Genomic DNA, 13,705 nt, shown 5'->3' with positions numbered 1-13,705 from the left:
ATATGCTTTTACTATTTTTTGAATTGGACTATACACAAGGAAACTCAGAAAGTAAGTCACTCTAGGTTTTATATAGAAAAAACCTTAAAGGGATAGGGGAGTGTGTGTGTGTGTGTGTGTGTGTGTGTGTGTGTGTGTGTGTGTGTAAATGTAAGTACGCAGAATTCCTACATTAAGTGTAGTTTAAAAAAAAGGAGCTTTAATTTCACTTTTTGGATAGTTTTGCATGGTTGGTTAAGCATTACAAAGTCTGGGTTTTAGAATGTATATATATATGTGTAACTGAATCACTTTGCTGTACAGCAGAAATTAACACAGTGCTGTAAATCAACTACTTCAATTAAATCAACTACTTCAATTAATAAAATATTGATAGAAAGTCTAGGTTTCTATTCTAGCTCGACAGCTGTGTGAACTAGGGCACGTAACTTCACCTTTCTGAACTTCATATTTATTATTTGTAAAACTGAAATAACACCAGTTACTGGATGTTTTATGGAGGGGGCAGATAGTAAGGACTAAGTGGGATAATATCTGTTAAGCCCTTTGAGTGACTGGTGCCTAGTGAATATTCAGTTTTCTGACATTCAACAAATACCAGATGTGTATCTACTAAATACTTGGCACTATCTTTAATTCTGCATATACAGTGATACAGAACAGGCATGTTCCCTGAATTTATTACTATTATCAGTGTCATTATGAGCAGGTACAAGCTTCTCATTAACCTCTTTTATCTTTCCTTTCCTTTTCCACTCTGACAATTCAATCCAACTCAAGAAGTTGAATTTATAGAGCAAATCTGCTGTGCTACTCTAGTTGGAAACAAATTCAGTATGGTTTGGCCACAGTCTATATCCATGTTCACTTGGCTGAGAATCATGTCCTAGTGGGACACTGTCAGTGACCTGGAGCCTTCATATGGTGACAACATTACCAGGGTCTCTAAAAAGGAGGATAACATGGGAGCCGTTTTTATGAATTGAATTCAGTTTCCTGAAGAATTCTTCCATATTTTACAATCTTGTGAAAGTATAAGAAGGACAATATTCCAGTCCCCAGGGAGGTACCTTCTTCATCTCTGAGATAACATACTCTGTAATGAAGAGCCTTTGTAAGGGCAGGACATTAGGCTGGGTTGACTTGAAGGAGGTGGAGCTCTGCTCTTCTCTCACATCACTGCCAGGCTTAACACTGTTACAATTATGAACTGGCTTGCTGACTAACGGAATCAAAGTGGCTAAAAACAAGAAAACAAATGAACAAACGTGTTCTGCCAAGGAATAAAATACTGAATTTTAAAACTCGACACTCAAGGAAGGCCTTCAAGATCATATGGCTTTAGTTTAAGATAATAAACTTATGCTTCCTTAACTCCATCCTAGCCTGGGTTATCTCCCTAAGTCCTTCCTAGGAGAAAAATATTGACTATATATATATATATATCTGATGCATATATATATATATATATCTGATAGAAGACTTGCATGCAGAATTTATAAATAGCTCTTACAACTCAATAAGACAAACAACCCGATTTTTAAAAATGGACAAAGGATTTGAATAGACACTCCGTGACAGAAGATATATGAATGCCAATTAAGCACATGGAAAGATGTTCAACATCCGTACCTAGGAAAGGAATGCAAATTAAAACCTCAATGAGATACCACTGCACACCATTAGAGTAGCTAATGAGCTCAATGACAGTGATAATGAATGACAAGTGATAATACTGAGTGAACGTGAAGATTTAGAGCAACTGGAATTCTCATACATAGCTGGTAGAAATGTAAAGTGGTCTCATCACTTTGGAAAATTATTTGGCAGCAGTTTTTAACAAAGGTAAATATGAACCTGTCATATGAACTAGCATTTTAATACCTGACATTTCCAGAAGAGAAATGCAAATGTATCTGTACATTGGTATCATTGGGAGCTTGTTAGGAATGGAGAATCTCATGCACCATCCCAGACTGAGGGAATCCGAAGATACACTTTTAAAACATCATTATGGAGTTTCTGTGCACATTACAGTTTGAGAAGTACTGTCCTGAAGGGTATTAGGCTCTCTCAGGAGAAGATATTTCTTTCACATTCTTCCAGTAAGAATTCTCAAATTTTCATGTTTCAGTCACTCAAATCACCTCTGATAGGTAAATGACATAACTTAAACTAGCGGGCCATGGATGTCATTTAGAATCACAGCCAGAAATCTTTTCAATCCCATGTCATTTTGAGGGTTGATAGAAGGAAATTTACTCCATTGTCAGGTACCCAAACTCATGAGCAGAATACTATAGAGACATATATATAGCAATGGTGGTACGCCTAATAGCAGATTATAATAGCAATAAGAAGTCTTACAGTTGCTAATAGCATTTTCTACCTGCCTGGCACTGTTGTAAGTGTATGAGTGTATAAGAACACATGTAACAATTTACACATCTGTGACCACAACCCCTAGGAGGTCAGTATTATTATTATTCTCAGTAGCCTGAAAGACGGAATAATTTTCTCTTTTTTTAATGATTAGGTTTTTTTTTAACATCTTTATTGAAGTATAATTGCTTTACATTGTTGTGTTAGTTGCTGCTATACAACAAACTGAATCAGCTATATGTATATATATACATATATCTCCATATCCCCTCCCTCTTGCATCTCCCTCCTACCCTCCCTATCCCACCCTTTTAGGTGGTCAAAAAGCACTAAGCTGACCTCCCTATGCTATGCGGTTGCTTCCCACTAGCTACCTATTTTACATTTGGGAGTGTATGTATATCCATGCCACAAACTCACTTCAACCCAGCTTACCCTTCCCCTCCCCGTGTCCTCAAGTCCATTCTCTCTGTCTGCGTCTTTATTCCCGTCCTGTCCCTACGTTTTGCAGAACTTTTTTTTTTTTTTCCAAATTCCATATCTATGTTTTAGCATACGGTATTTGTTTTTCTCTTTCTGACTTACTTCTCTCTGGATGACAGACGCTAGGTCTATCCCCCTCACTACAGAAAACGCAATTTTTGGCTGAGTAATATTCCCTTGTATATAGGTGCCACATCTTCTTTATACATTCATCTGTTGATGGACACTCAGGTTGCTTCCATGTCCTGGCTATTGTAAACAGTGCTGCAATGAACATTGTGGTACATGAATTGTGGTTTTCTCAGGGTTATATGACCAGTAGTGGGATTGCTGGGTCATAAGGTAGTTCTATTTATAGTTTTTTATGGAACTTCCATAATGTTCTCCATAGTGGCTGTATCAATTTACACTCCAACCAACAGTGCAAAAGGCTTTCCTTTTCTCCACACCCTCTCCAGCATTTACTGTTTGTAGATTTTTTGATGATGGCCATTCTGACTGGTGTGAGATGATATCTCATTGTAGTTTGATTTGCATTTCTGTAATGATTAGTGTCGTTGAGCATCCTTTCATGTGTTTGCTGGCAATCTGTGTGTCTTCTTTGGAGAAATGTCTATTTAGGTCTTCTGCCCATTTTTGGATTGGGTTGTTTGTTTTTTTTGATATTGAGCTGCATGAGCTGTTTGTATATTTTGGAAAGTAATCCCTTGTCAGTTGCTTCATTTGCAAATATTTTTTCCCATTCTGACGGTTGTCTTTTCATTTCATTTATGGTTTTCTCTGCTGAGCAAAAGCTTTTAAGTTTAATTAGGTCCAACTTGTTTACTTTTGTTTTTATTTTAATTACTCTAAGAGGTGGGTCATAAAAGATCTTGATATGATTTATGTCAAACAGTGTTTTCCCTATGTTTTTCTCGAGGAGATTTATAGTATCCAGTCTTACATTTAGGTCTTTAATCCATCTCGAGTTTATTTTTGTGTATGGTGTTAGGGAGTATTCTTACTTCATTCTTTTACATGCAGCTGTCCAGTTATCCCAGCACCACTTATTGAAGAGGCTGTTTTTTCTCCATTGTATAGTCTTCCCTCCTTTGTCATAGATTAGGTGACCATAGGTGCATGGGGTGATCTCTGGGCTTTCTATCCTGTTCCATAGTTTGAGAAGGATAGGAGTTAGCTCTTCTCTAAATGTTTGATAGAATTCGCCTGTGAAGCCATCTGGTCCTGGACTTTTGTTTGCTGGAAGATTTTTAATCACAGTTTCAATTTCAGTGCTTGTGACTGGTCAGTTCATATTTTCTATTTCTTCCTGTTTCAGTCTCGGAAGGTTGTGCATTTCTAAGAATTTGTCCATTTCTTGCAGGTTGTCCACTTTATTAGCATATAGTGGCTTGTAGTAATCTCTCATGATCCTTTGTATTTCTGCAGTGTCAGTTGTTACTTCTTTTTCATTTCTAATTCTATTGATTTGAGCCTTCTTGATTTTTTTCTTGATGAGTGTGGCTAATGTTTATCAATTTTGTTTATCTTCTCAAAGCACCAGCTTTTAGTTTTATTGATCTTTGCTATCATTTCCTTCATTTCTTTTTCATTTATTTCTGCTCTGATTTTAATGATTTCTTTCCTTTTGCTAACTTTGGGGCTTTGTTGGTTCTTCTTTCTCTAACTGCTTTAGGTGTAAGGTTAGGTAGTTAATTTGAAATTTTTCTTGTTTCTTGAGGTAGGCCTGTATTGCTATAAACTTCCAACTTAGAACTGCTTTTGCTGCATCCCATAGGTTTTCTGTCATCATATTTTCACTGTCATTTTTTTCTAGGTATTTTTTGAATTCCTCTTTGATTTCCTCAGCGATCTCTAGGTTATTTAGTAATGTATTGTTTAGCCTACATGTGTTTGTATTTTTTACAGTATTTTTTCCTGTAATTGATATCTAATCTCATAGGATTGTGGTATGAAAAGATACTTGACACATTTCAATTTTCTTAAATTTACCAAGGCTTCATTTGTGACATAAGATATGATCTGTCCTGGAGAATGTTCCATGAGTGCTTCGGAAGAAAGTGTATTCTGTTGTTTTGGGATGGAATGTCCTATAAATATCAATTAAGTCCATCTTGTTTAATGTCTCATTTAGAGCTTGTGTTTCCTTATTTTTTTTTCATTTTGGATGATCTGTCCATTGGTGAAAATGGGGTGTCAAAGTCCTCTACTATTATTGTGTTACTGTTGATTTCCTCTTTTATTGCTGTTAGCATTTGCCTTATGTATTGAGGTGCTCCTCTGTTGGCTGCATAAATATTTTCAATTGTTATATCTTCTTCAGGGATTGATCCCTTGCTCATTATGTAGTGTCCTTCTTTGTCTTTTCTAATAGTCTGTATTTTAAAGTCTATTTTGTCTGATATGAGTGAGAATTGCTTCTCCACTTTCTTCTGATTTCCATTTACATGGAATATCTTTTTCCATCCCCTCACTTTCAGTCTGTATGTGTCGCTAGGTCTGAAGTGGGTATCTTGTAGACAGCATATATACAGGTCTTGTTTTTGTATCCATTCAGCCAGTCTGTCTTTTGGTTGGAGCATTTAATCCATTTACATTTAAGGTAATTATCGCTATGTATATTCCAATTGTCATTTTCTTCATTGTTTTTGGTTTGTTATTGCAGGTCTTTTCCTTCTCTTGTGTTTCCTACCTAGGGAAGTTCCTTTAGCATTTGTTGTAAAGCTGGTTTGGTGGTGCTGAATTCTCTTAGCTTTTGCTTGCTTGTAAAGGTTTCAATTTTCCATCAAATCTGAAAGAGATCCTTGCTGGGTAGAGTAATCTTGTTTGTAGGTTTTACCCTTTCATCACTTTAAATATATCCTGCCACTCCCTCTGGCTTGCAGAGTTTCTGCTGAAAGATCAGCTGTAAACCGTATGGGAATTCCCTTGTATGTTATTTGCTGCTCTTCCCTTGCTGCTTTTAATATTTTTGCTTTGTATTTAATTTTTGATAGTTTGATTAATATGTGTCTTGGCATGTTTCTCCTTGGATTTATCCTGTATGGGACTCTCTGTGCTTCCTGGGTTTGATTGACTATTTCTTGTCCCATGTTAGGGAAGTTTTCAACTATAATGTCTTCAAATATTTTCTCAGTCCTTTTTTGTTATCCTCTTCTTCTGGGACCCCTATAATTTGAATGTCGTTGCATTTAATGTTGTCCCAGAGGTCTCTGAGACTGTCCTCAATTCTTTTCATTCTTTTTTCTTTGTTCTGCTCTGTGGTAGTTACCTCCACCATTTTATCTTCCAGGTCACTTATCCGTTCTTCTGCCTCAGTTATTCTTCTATTGATTCCTTCTAGAGAATTTTTAATTTCATTTAGTGTGTTGTTCTTCATTCTTTGTTTGCTCTTTAGTTCTTCTAGATCCTTGTTAAACGTTTCTTGTAATTTCTCCATTCTATTTCCAAGATTTTGGATCACCTTTACTATCATTACTGTGAATTCTTTTTCAGGTAGACTGCCTATTTCCCCTTCACTTTTTTGGTCTGGTGGGTTTTTACACTGCTCCTTTATCTGCTGTGTATTTCTCTGTCTTCTCATTCTACTTGACAAACTGTTTTTGGGGTGTCCTTTTCAGAGGCTGCTGGTTCATAGCTCCCATTGTTTTTGGTGTCTGCCCCCAGTGGGTTAGGTTTGTTCAGTGGGTTGCGTAGGCTTCCTTGTGGAAGGGACTTGTGCCTGTATTCTGGTGGATGAGGATGGAACTTGTCTTTCTGGTGGGCAGAACCTTGTCCGGTTGTGCGTTTTGGGGTGTCTGTGAACTTAGTATGATTTGAGGCAGCCTCTCTGCTAATGGGTGGGGTTGTGTTCCTGTCTTGCTAGTTGTTTGGCATGGGGCATCCAGCACTGTAGCTTGCTGGTTGCTGAGTGGAGCTGGGTTTTAATGCTGAGATGGAGATCTCTGGGAGAGCTCTCACTAATTGATATTACATGGGGCTGGGACTTCTCTGGTAGTCAAATGTCCTGATCTCAGCTCTCCCACCTCAGGGGCTCAGGCCTGACATGTGGCTGTAGCCCTAAAACCCTGTCAGCCACACTGCTCAGAAGAAAAGGGAGAGAAAAAATTAAAGAAAAACACTAATAAAATAAATTTATTAAAGTAAATTTTTTTTAATTATCAAAATATAAATCTTAAAAAGTAAAAAAAAAAAAAAAAAAAAAAAGAAGAGAGCAACCAAAGCAGTAAACAAATCCACCAATGATAAGTGCTAAAAACTAAACTAAGATAAACATATAAATCAGAAACTAGTCAGTCACATACTGCAAACCCCAAGTCTACAGATGCTCCCAAAGTCTGCCGCCTGAATTTTGGGATGATTCGTTGTCTATTCAGGTATTCCACAGATGCAGGGTACATCAAGCTCATTGTGGAGATTTAATCCGCTGCTTCTCAGGCTGCAAGGAGAAATTTCCCTTTCTCTTCCTTTTTCGCACAGCTCCTACTATTCAGGTTTGGATTTGGCCCCTGCCTCTGCATGTAGGTCAGCCTCTGGCATCTGTTCTTCACCCAGACAGGAGGGGGTTAAAGGAGCAGCTGATTAGGGGGCTCTGGCTCACTCAGGCCAGAGGAAGGGAGGGGTACAGAGTGCGGGGTGAGCCTGTGGTGGCAGAGGCCAGCGTGACATTACAACAGCCCAAGGCACGCCGTGTGTTCTCCCGGGGAAGTTGTCCCTGGATCACAGGACCCTGGCAGTGGCGGGCTGCACAGGCTCCCGAGTGGGGAGGAGTGGATAGTGAGCTGTGCTTGCACACAGGATTCTTGGTGGCTGCAGCATCAGCCTTAGCGTTTCATGCCTGTCTCTGGTGTCCGCGCTGATAGTTGCAGCTCATGCCCATCTCAGGAGCTCATTTAGGGGGTGCTCTGAACCTCCTCTCCTCACATAGCCTGAAACAATGGTCTCTTGACTCTTAGGCAGCTCCAGACGTTTTCCTGGACTCCCTCCCAGCTAGCTGCGTCACACTACCCCCCTTCAGGCTGTGTTCATGCAGCCAACCCTAGTCCTCTCCCTGGGATCTGACCTCCGAATCCTTGATTCTCCGCTCCCAGCCCCCATCCGCCCCAGCAGGTGAGCAGACATGCCTCTTAGGCTGGTGAGTGCTGGTCACCACTGATCCTCTGTGCGGGAATCTCTCCCCTTTACCCTCTGCACCCGTTTTTCTTCTCTCCTCTGTGGCTCCGAAGCTTCCCTGTCCCGCCATGAAGGGGCTTCCTCGTGTGTGGAAACTTTTCCTCCTTCACAGCTACCTCCCAGAGGTGCAGGTCCCATCCTTATTCTTTTGTCTCTGTTTTTCCTTTTTTCTTTTGGCCTACCCAGGTATGTGGGGAGTTTCTTGCTTTTGGGGAAGTCTGAGGTCTTCTGCCAGCCTTCAGTAAGTGTTCTGTGGGCGTTGTTCCATATGTAGATGTATTTTTGATGTATTTGTAGGAAGGGAGGTGATCTACTCGTCTTACTCCTCTACCATCTCGAGGTCCTCTCAGGAATAATTTTCATAGAATCCATTACCGAGGAAAAAAGTAGTTAAACAAAAAAAGGAACTAAAGTATTTAAATTTTTTTCTGGACAAGTAGATTAGAATGCAATAAAGACTTAACTGTAAATAAAGTAAAATCCAAACCATAAAACTTTCTGGAAAGAAAGGGAGTTTGTTTTACAGTTTACTTGATTTGAAGGTAGAAATTGCTGAGTGGGTTCTGATTAGCTTTCTGAAGATGCAAGCAATTGGCAACAATCATACCGATTACAAGCCATTTAAGCAACCTCAATTAAATTAGTGGTAATTCTAAACTACTTCATCTTGCATAGAGATTGGTTTAATTTTTATGTAAATTCAAATTCTGGTTGTGCAAATCCTAAATGTCTAACAACAAATCAAGCTAGATTATTTTCAATTATCTTTGTGGAAATCTGAAAGCTGCATTCAAAGCTGTGGTAGGAGTACACAGACCAATATCATCCCTGCAAGAAAATCTTATAAAGAAGACTCAAAGATCAAGCCCATTTTGTTGACTTAACGTGACAAACAGGCAGGCTGAATGAAATCAGAAAGTGACAGATTGAAGATCAGCAGCATTCAAGGGTACCATAGAAAAGAAAATGCACTGGACCAGGAGTTTATAGCTCTGACTTAATTCTGATTCTGCCATCTACTTACTGTGTAATCTTGAGAAAGTCTCTTTCTATTAGTTAGCTATTACTGTGTGATAAAAAAAGCCACACACTTTCAATGGATTAAAACAACAAGCATTTATTTCTTACTTAAGAACCTGCAGGTTGGCTGGGGTTTGGCTGATCTTGGCTGACCTCACCTGGGCTTGGCTCCAAGCTATCATCTGAGTCCAGGTCTGCTCCACATGTCACTCATCCTCCTTGGGCAGGCATTACCTAAGGCATGTCCTACCCATGGCTAAAGGCAGGAATGCAAAAGGGCAAGTTCAACCATGCAAGTACATTTCAAGTCCTGGTGTCATGTCTATCTGCCAAATAACTGGCCAAAGCAAAGTACAAACCAAGCTTAAATTGAAGGGGGAGGGAAGTCTACTTCATCACTATGAGGCCATGACTAGGTGTGGATGACCAATAACTCAAGCTGTCATATTCTTCCCCTTTTCTTGAGCTTCCATATCCATAAACCAAGAAGGGTGGATTTCATAACTATCAGGACACTTACAGTTCTTAACATCATTCTGCAAATGTAGAAGCAATTCCATGAGATTCTATAGTACTATTTATAAACTACTGCCCTGCAGGCTGGATTCAAACATGGTTCAGCTTGTTTGCAGAGAATTTTAAAATAATCTTAATTGGTTGAAATTATTTTTAAAACCAGCATATTTCACACAAAAATCCAGAATTGAGATGTTTCTTGTAGGCCTATAATATTGGGCAATGGTGATACTGACTAACAGCTGCCTCCTTTCCAAAGGGCATGCCTCGCCAGATCTTCACTACCCCCCAGCCTGTCCTCTACAGACACACTCCATCGTCATACACCCAGCCCACTCTCTTATTTATATTACTTGCTCTAACCCTATGGTCATTTTGTGTTTCTATCTCAGGATTTCAAGTTTGAGCTCTTGCTCTCCTTCTATCACCAGCTACTCACATGCCTAGATAAGTCATTTAACATACCTGGATTTTATTTTTCTCATTTGCAAATAGAGAAGGGGAATTCTGGAAGTAAGACTTAAAGAAGGGGCTTTCCTGCTCTACTATCCTGTAATTCTAAACACGAGAGGTCAAAGACTATAATATATGTGAAGATATGTCATGAGGAAAGGAAAATGATTTACTTCTAGAAGTGACTGAGTGGCTTTTCGAACAAAGATATGCAGACCGAGTTCTGGAAATTGAAAGCCAGCAGGGCAATCAGGAGTGGTGCTTTCACTGTGGGTCTCAAAGGAGCCCAAGAGAGAGAAGGGCAAATTAGAGAAAAACAGAAATTGTTGAGTTGGGCTGAATATCAGCAAGGTTTTCCTAATAGGCAAGTCTTTAAACTGGCATGCTTTCCCAGGAGAAGTGGCAGCAAGTAATTTAAAACAGGGCTGAACAAAGCATTTCAATAACCCACTGTAAACAAAATTCTCACTTAAACCAGGGTTATTGACTCAAGGATAGGTTGTTTCTTTCAGTCATTTTGTAAGTTGATTTAGGCTAAAATTGAAGAAATAATGAAAAAGATCAAATCCTGGGATGGGGCTGGGAGACGGATAAATCCATTCTGCACTCACATACATTCTTCAGACCTATTAGTTTAATGCAGATGGTTAAGACATCTCCAAAATGATGATCTATTTTGCACCAGCAATGTGTGTTAAATGCACATGTACAAAGCATGAATGTAGACATACTGTTTTGTACATTGTTATGAATGTAAGGTCTCAGGCTGTCACCCAGTTTCCCCTATAGAAGGCAGAGATTTTTGTTGTTTTCCTTATCTGCTGCACATATTTTTTGGAGGTATTTTGGGATAATAGTGCTTGTTATTCAATTATTTAAGACACAGTGTTTGCTGACAACTCAATATTCTATTTTTTCCCTCTCTTCTCTTTGAATAGGAAAGCACAAAATGGGTAAAGGGAAATAACTGGCTTGGCTTGGGAATGGGTGAAGAAAACAAACAAACTAAAAGCAGGGAAGCAAAGCCCCCCATCGCCACCACCCCTGCCCATCTCATCAGCAGAAGTATTAAGGGTGACCAAGGAAAAAGCTTACAGAAACACTTTGAAGCGCTACCGCAAAATACATGCCCTCCTAGAGGATTAACATAATGAGAGCAAGCAGGACCCTGGAATCAGCTCATTGTCATAAAGGGCAAATTTGATTAGAGGCATACAGGAATGTGACCTGATTACATTTATAATAATCCGTTGTCCAAAGCTGTACCATATTCATTTATTGAACAAACATTTACTATGCATCAGAGTTATTCTCCTAAAAACTGAAAAGATAGCCAAGGTTGTTTTCTATGCAACCCCACCTCTCCCAGTCCGTTTCTAGCACTTTAAATGCACTAACTCCTCTGGCATTTTTGTGCTGTCAGGTAATCATCTGACATTCATGAAAGTTATCTGATAAATGTGTTAAGGATTAAACAAATTCCACCTTGTGGATCTAGAGAAGGAACTGATGAAAACAATGATGTGAATCATTAATGAGGACTATAATGGAGAGAATCTAGGTGGGAGGAAGAGGACTATTTCACAGGCGGAGAGTACTTCCGAAGTTTCAAGTCTTCTCTACAGAAAGGTTATCAAAGAATCAGTCCAGGGAATTCATAGAAAAAGGAGACACAAACCACCAACATGTGTAAGAAAAGAGGTACACCTCACAAATCTTCAAGAAAGTACAAAATACAATTTTAATTTAGTTAATTGGAGAAAACACTATGAAGCATATGAGGAGCTGGGAGGAAATACGTCCTACCACACATGCTGGTAGACTGTAGATTAGTTCACCACTTTGGAGGCAATTTGGTCACATCTCTTATAATGTTAAATGCCTATCTCCCAGGATCTAACAGTTTGACATCCCAGAATCTACTCTAGAGACACTGAATGGCCCTTAATAGAAGCATGATCAAGCACTTTATATTAGCAAAACTTTGGAAACAACTTAAATATCCATCAATAAGGGACTAGTTCGATTTGGATATCTGTATGTAATCTCCAATTTAAAACTAACTTAAATGTATAACAACAAATAAACATGCATGCATATAATAAGCAAATCACCATACAGATCAAACAAAATGTGGCTGTAGGCAAAATTCAGCCCAAGGACCCCCAATATACAACCTCTGCTGCAATAATCATTCAGATCTTTTATACTCTTTAATTCAAAATGCACCTTCTAAAGTGAGTAATACTAAGTAATAAATATAAATTTTTTGAGTATCTATGAGGTGTAAGTTACTATGTCTAGTGTTTTATAAATACATTTTCTTGTCCTTGCAGAAACCATGCACAACAGCTACTTTTCCAATGGTACAGTTGGGGATTGTTTGGGAATTTCTATTCACAAAGGACAAGCTTTGTCAGCAGTCTAATCTTGAAATAGTCCCAGCCAGAATGGGGCTGAGTTTATGTCCCCAGAGAACAGGATCCACTTTAAATAGCTTTACAACTGAGCAAATCCAGAAAGATGCTAAAGCCATGTATGTGGCTTCTTTCGTTGCGCACACGAAGACTGTGCCTGGGGGAAATGTTAGGTGCATCTCTTATTGGTTGACAAAGATGGCCTTAACATTCCCCTCAGCTTCATCAAACTCAGACAGGATTTTTCTTTTGTTGACTCTAGGCACTGACCTCCCTTTCCTTGAATAATTTTTTTAAAGAAAAGTTGTAATTAGAAATTCTTTCTCTGCTCCTTCCAGATACAAGTCTTTTTAAAAGCTTCTTGCCACTTGAGACTCTTTCTCAAAGACTTGAGAAGCTTTGAGATGTAAACTTTAAGGGAGATAGCACCCCTGTCTCCTAGTTTGCATGGCAGGGCAGGAGCCTAACTTTGGTGTACCACTTGTTCCAAGTTGTAAAACTACTTCTCGTCATGCAGATACAAGAAAGTTTACTTTTCCTCCTGGTAAGACCAGTTAGCAAAACCAGATGGCCTACAACTAGCCCCCATCTCTCCCTCACCCACTGCCTTCCGCAGCTTTTAAAAACTCTCTGGTCATTTGCTTCAGTAAAGTTGATTTCAGACTCATTTCTGGCCTCTCTCCCCTACTGTAATCTCCTTCAAAAAAGCTGCCCTTGTGGACTTCCCTGGTGGCGTAGTGGTTGAGAATCTGCCTGCCAATGTAGGGGATAGGGGTTCGAGCCCTGGTCTGGGAGGATCCCACATGCCGCGGAGCAACTGTGCCCGTGAGCCACAACTACTGAGCCTGCGCATCTGGAGCCTGTGCTCCGCAACGGGAGGGACCGTGACAGTGAGAGGCCTGCGCACTGCGATGAAGAGTGGCCATGCTCGGCATGCTCGGCGCAACTGGAGAAAGTCCTCGCACAGAAACAAGACCCAACACAGCCAAAAATAAATAAATTAATTAAAAAAAAAAAAAAAGCTGCCCTTGACTGTTTAAGTTTGGTGCAGTTTTTTCTTTGACATGATCTATTTTGTATTTTTCAAGTGACTGGGGAAAGCTGAGGGACGTATCAAGGAAAAGCGCTTAAGGGAAAAGGATAGAAGAATTTATTCAATATACAGAAGGCAGCAGCCCCTCGTACCTCTTGTGTCAAGAAAACAAACAAACTTCCCGAAACATATATTAAAGCCAAGTCTGGCAGGTTATATAAGAAGCCAC

Source organism: Neophocaena asiaeorientalis, unplaced genomic scaffold (genome assembly GCF_003031525.2).
Source record: "Neophocaena asiaeorientalis asiaeorientalis breed wild unplaced genomic scaffold, Neophocaena_asiaeorientalis_V1.1 scaffold204, whole genome shotgun sequence".
NCBI lineage: Eukaryota > Metazoa > Chordata > Mammalia > Artiodactyla > Phocoenidae > Neophocaena > Neophocaena asiaeorientalis.
The sequence above is the reverse complement of the archived record's forward strand: the minus strand, read 5'-3'. Positions refer to the sequence as shown.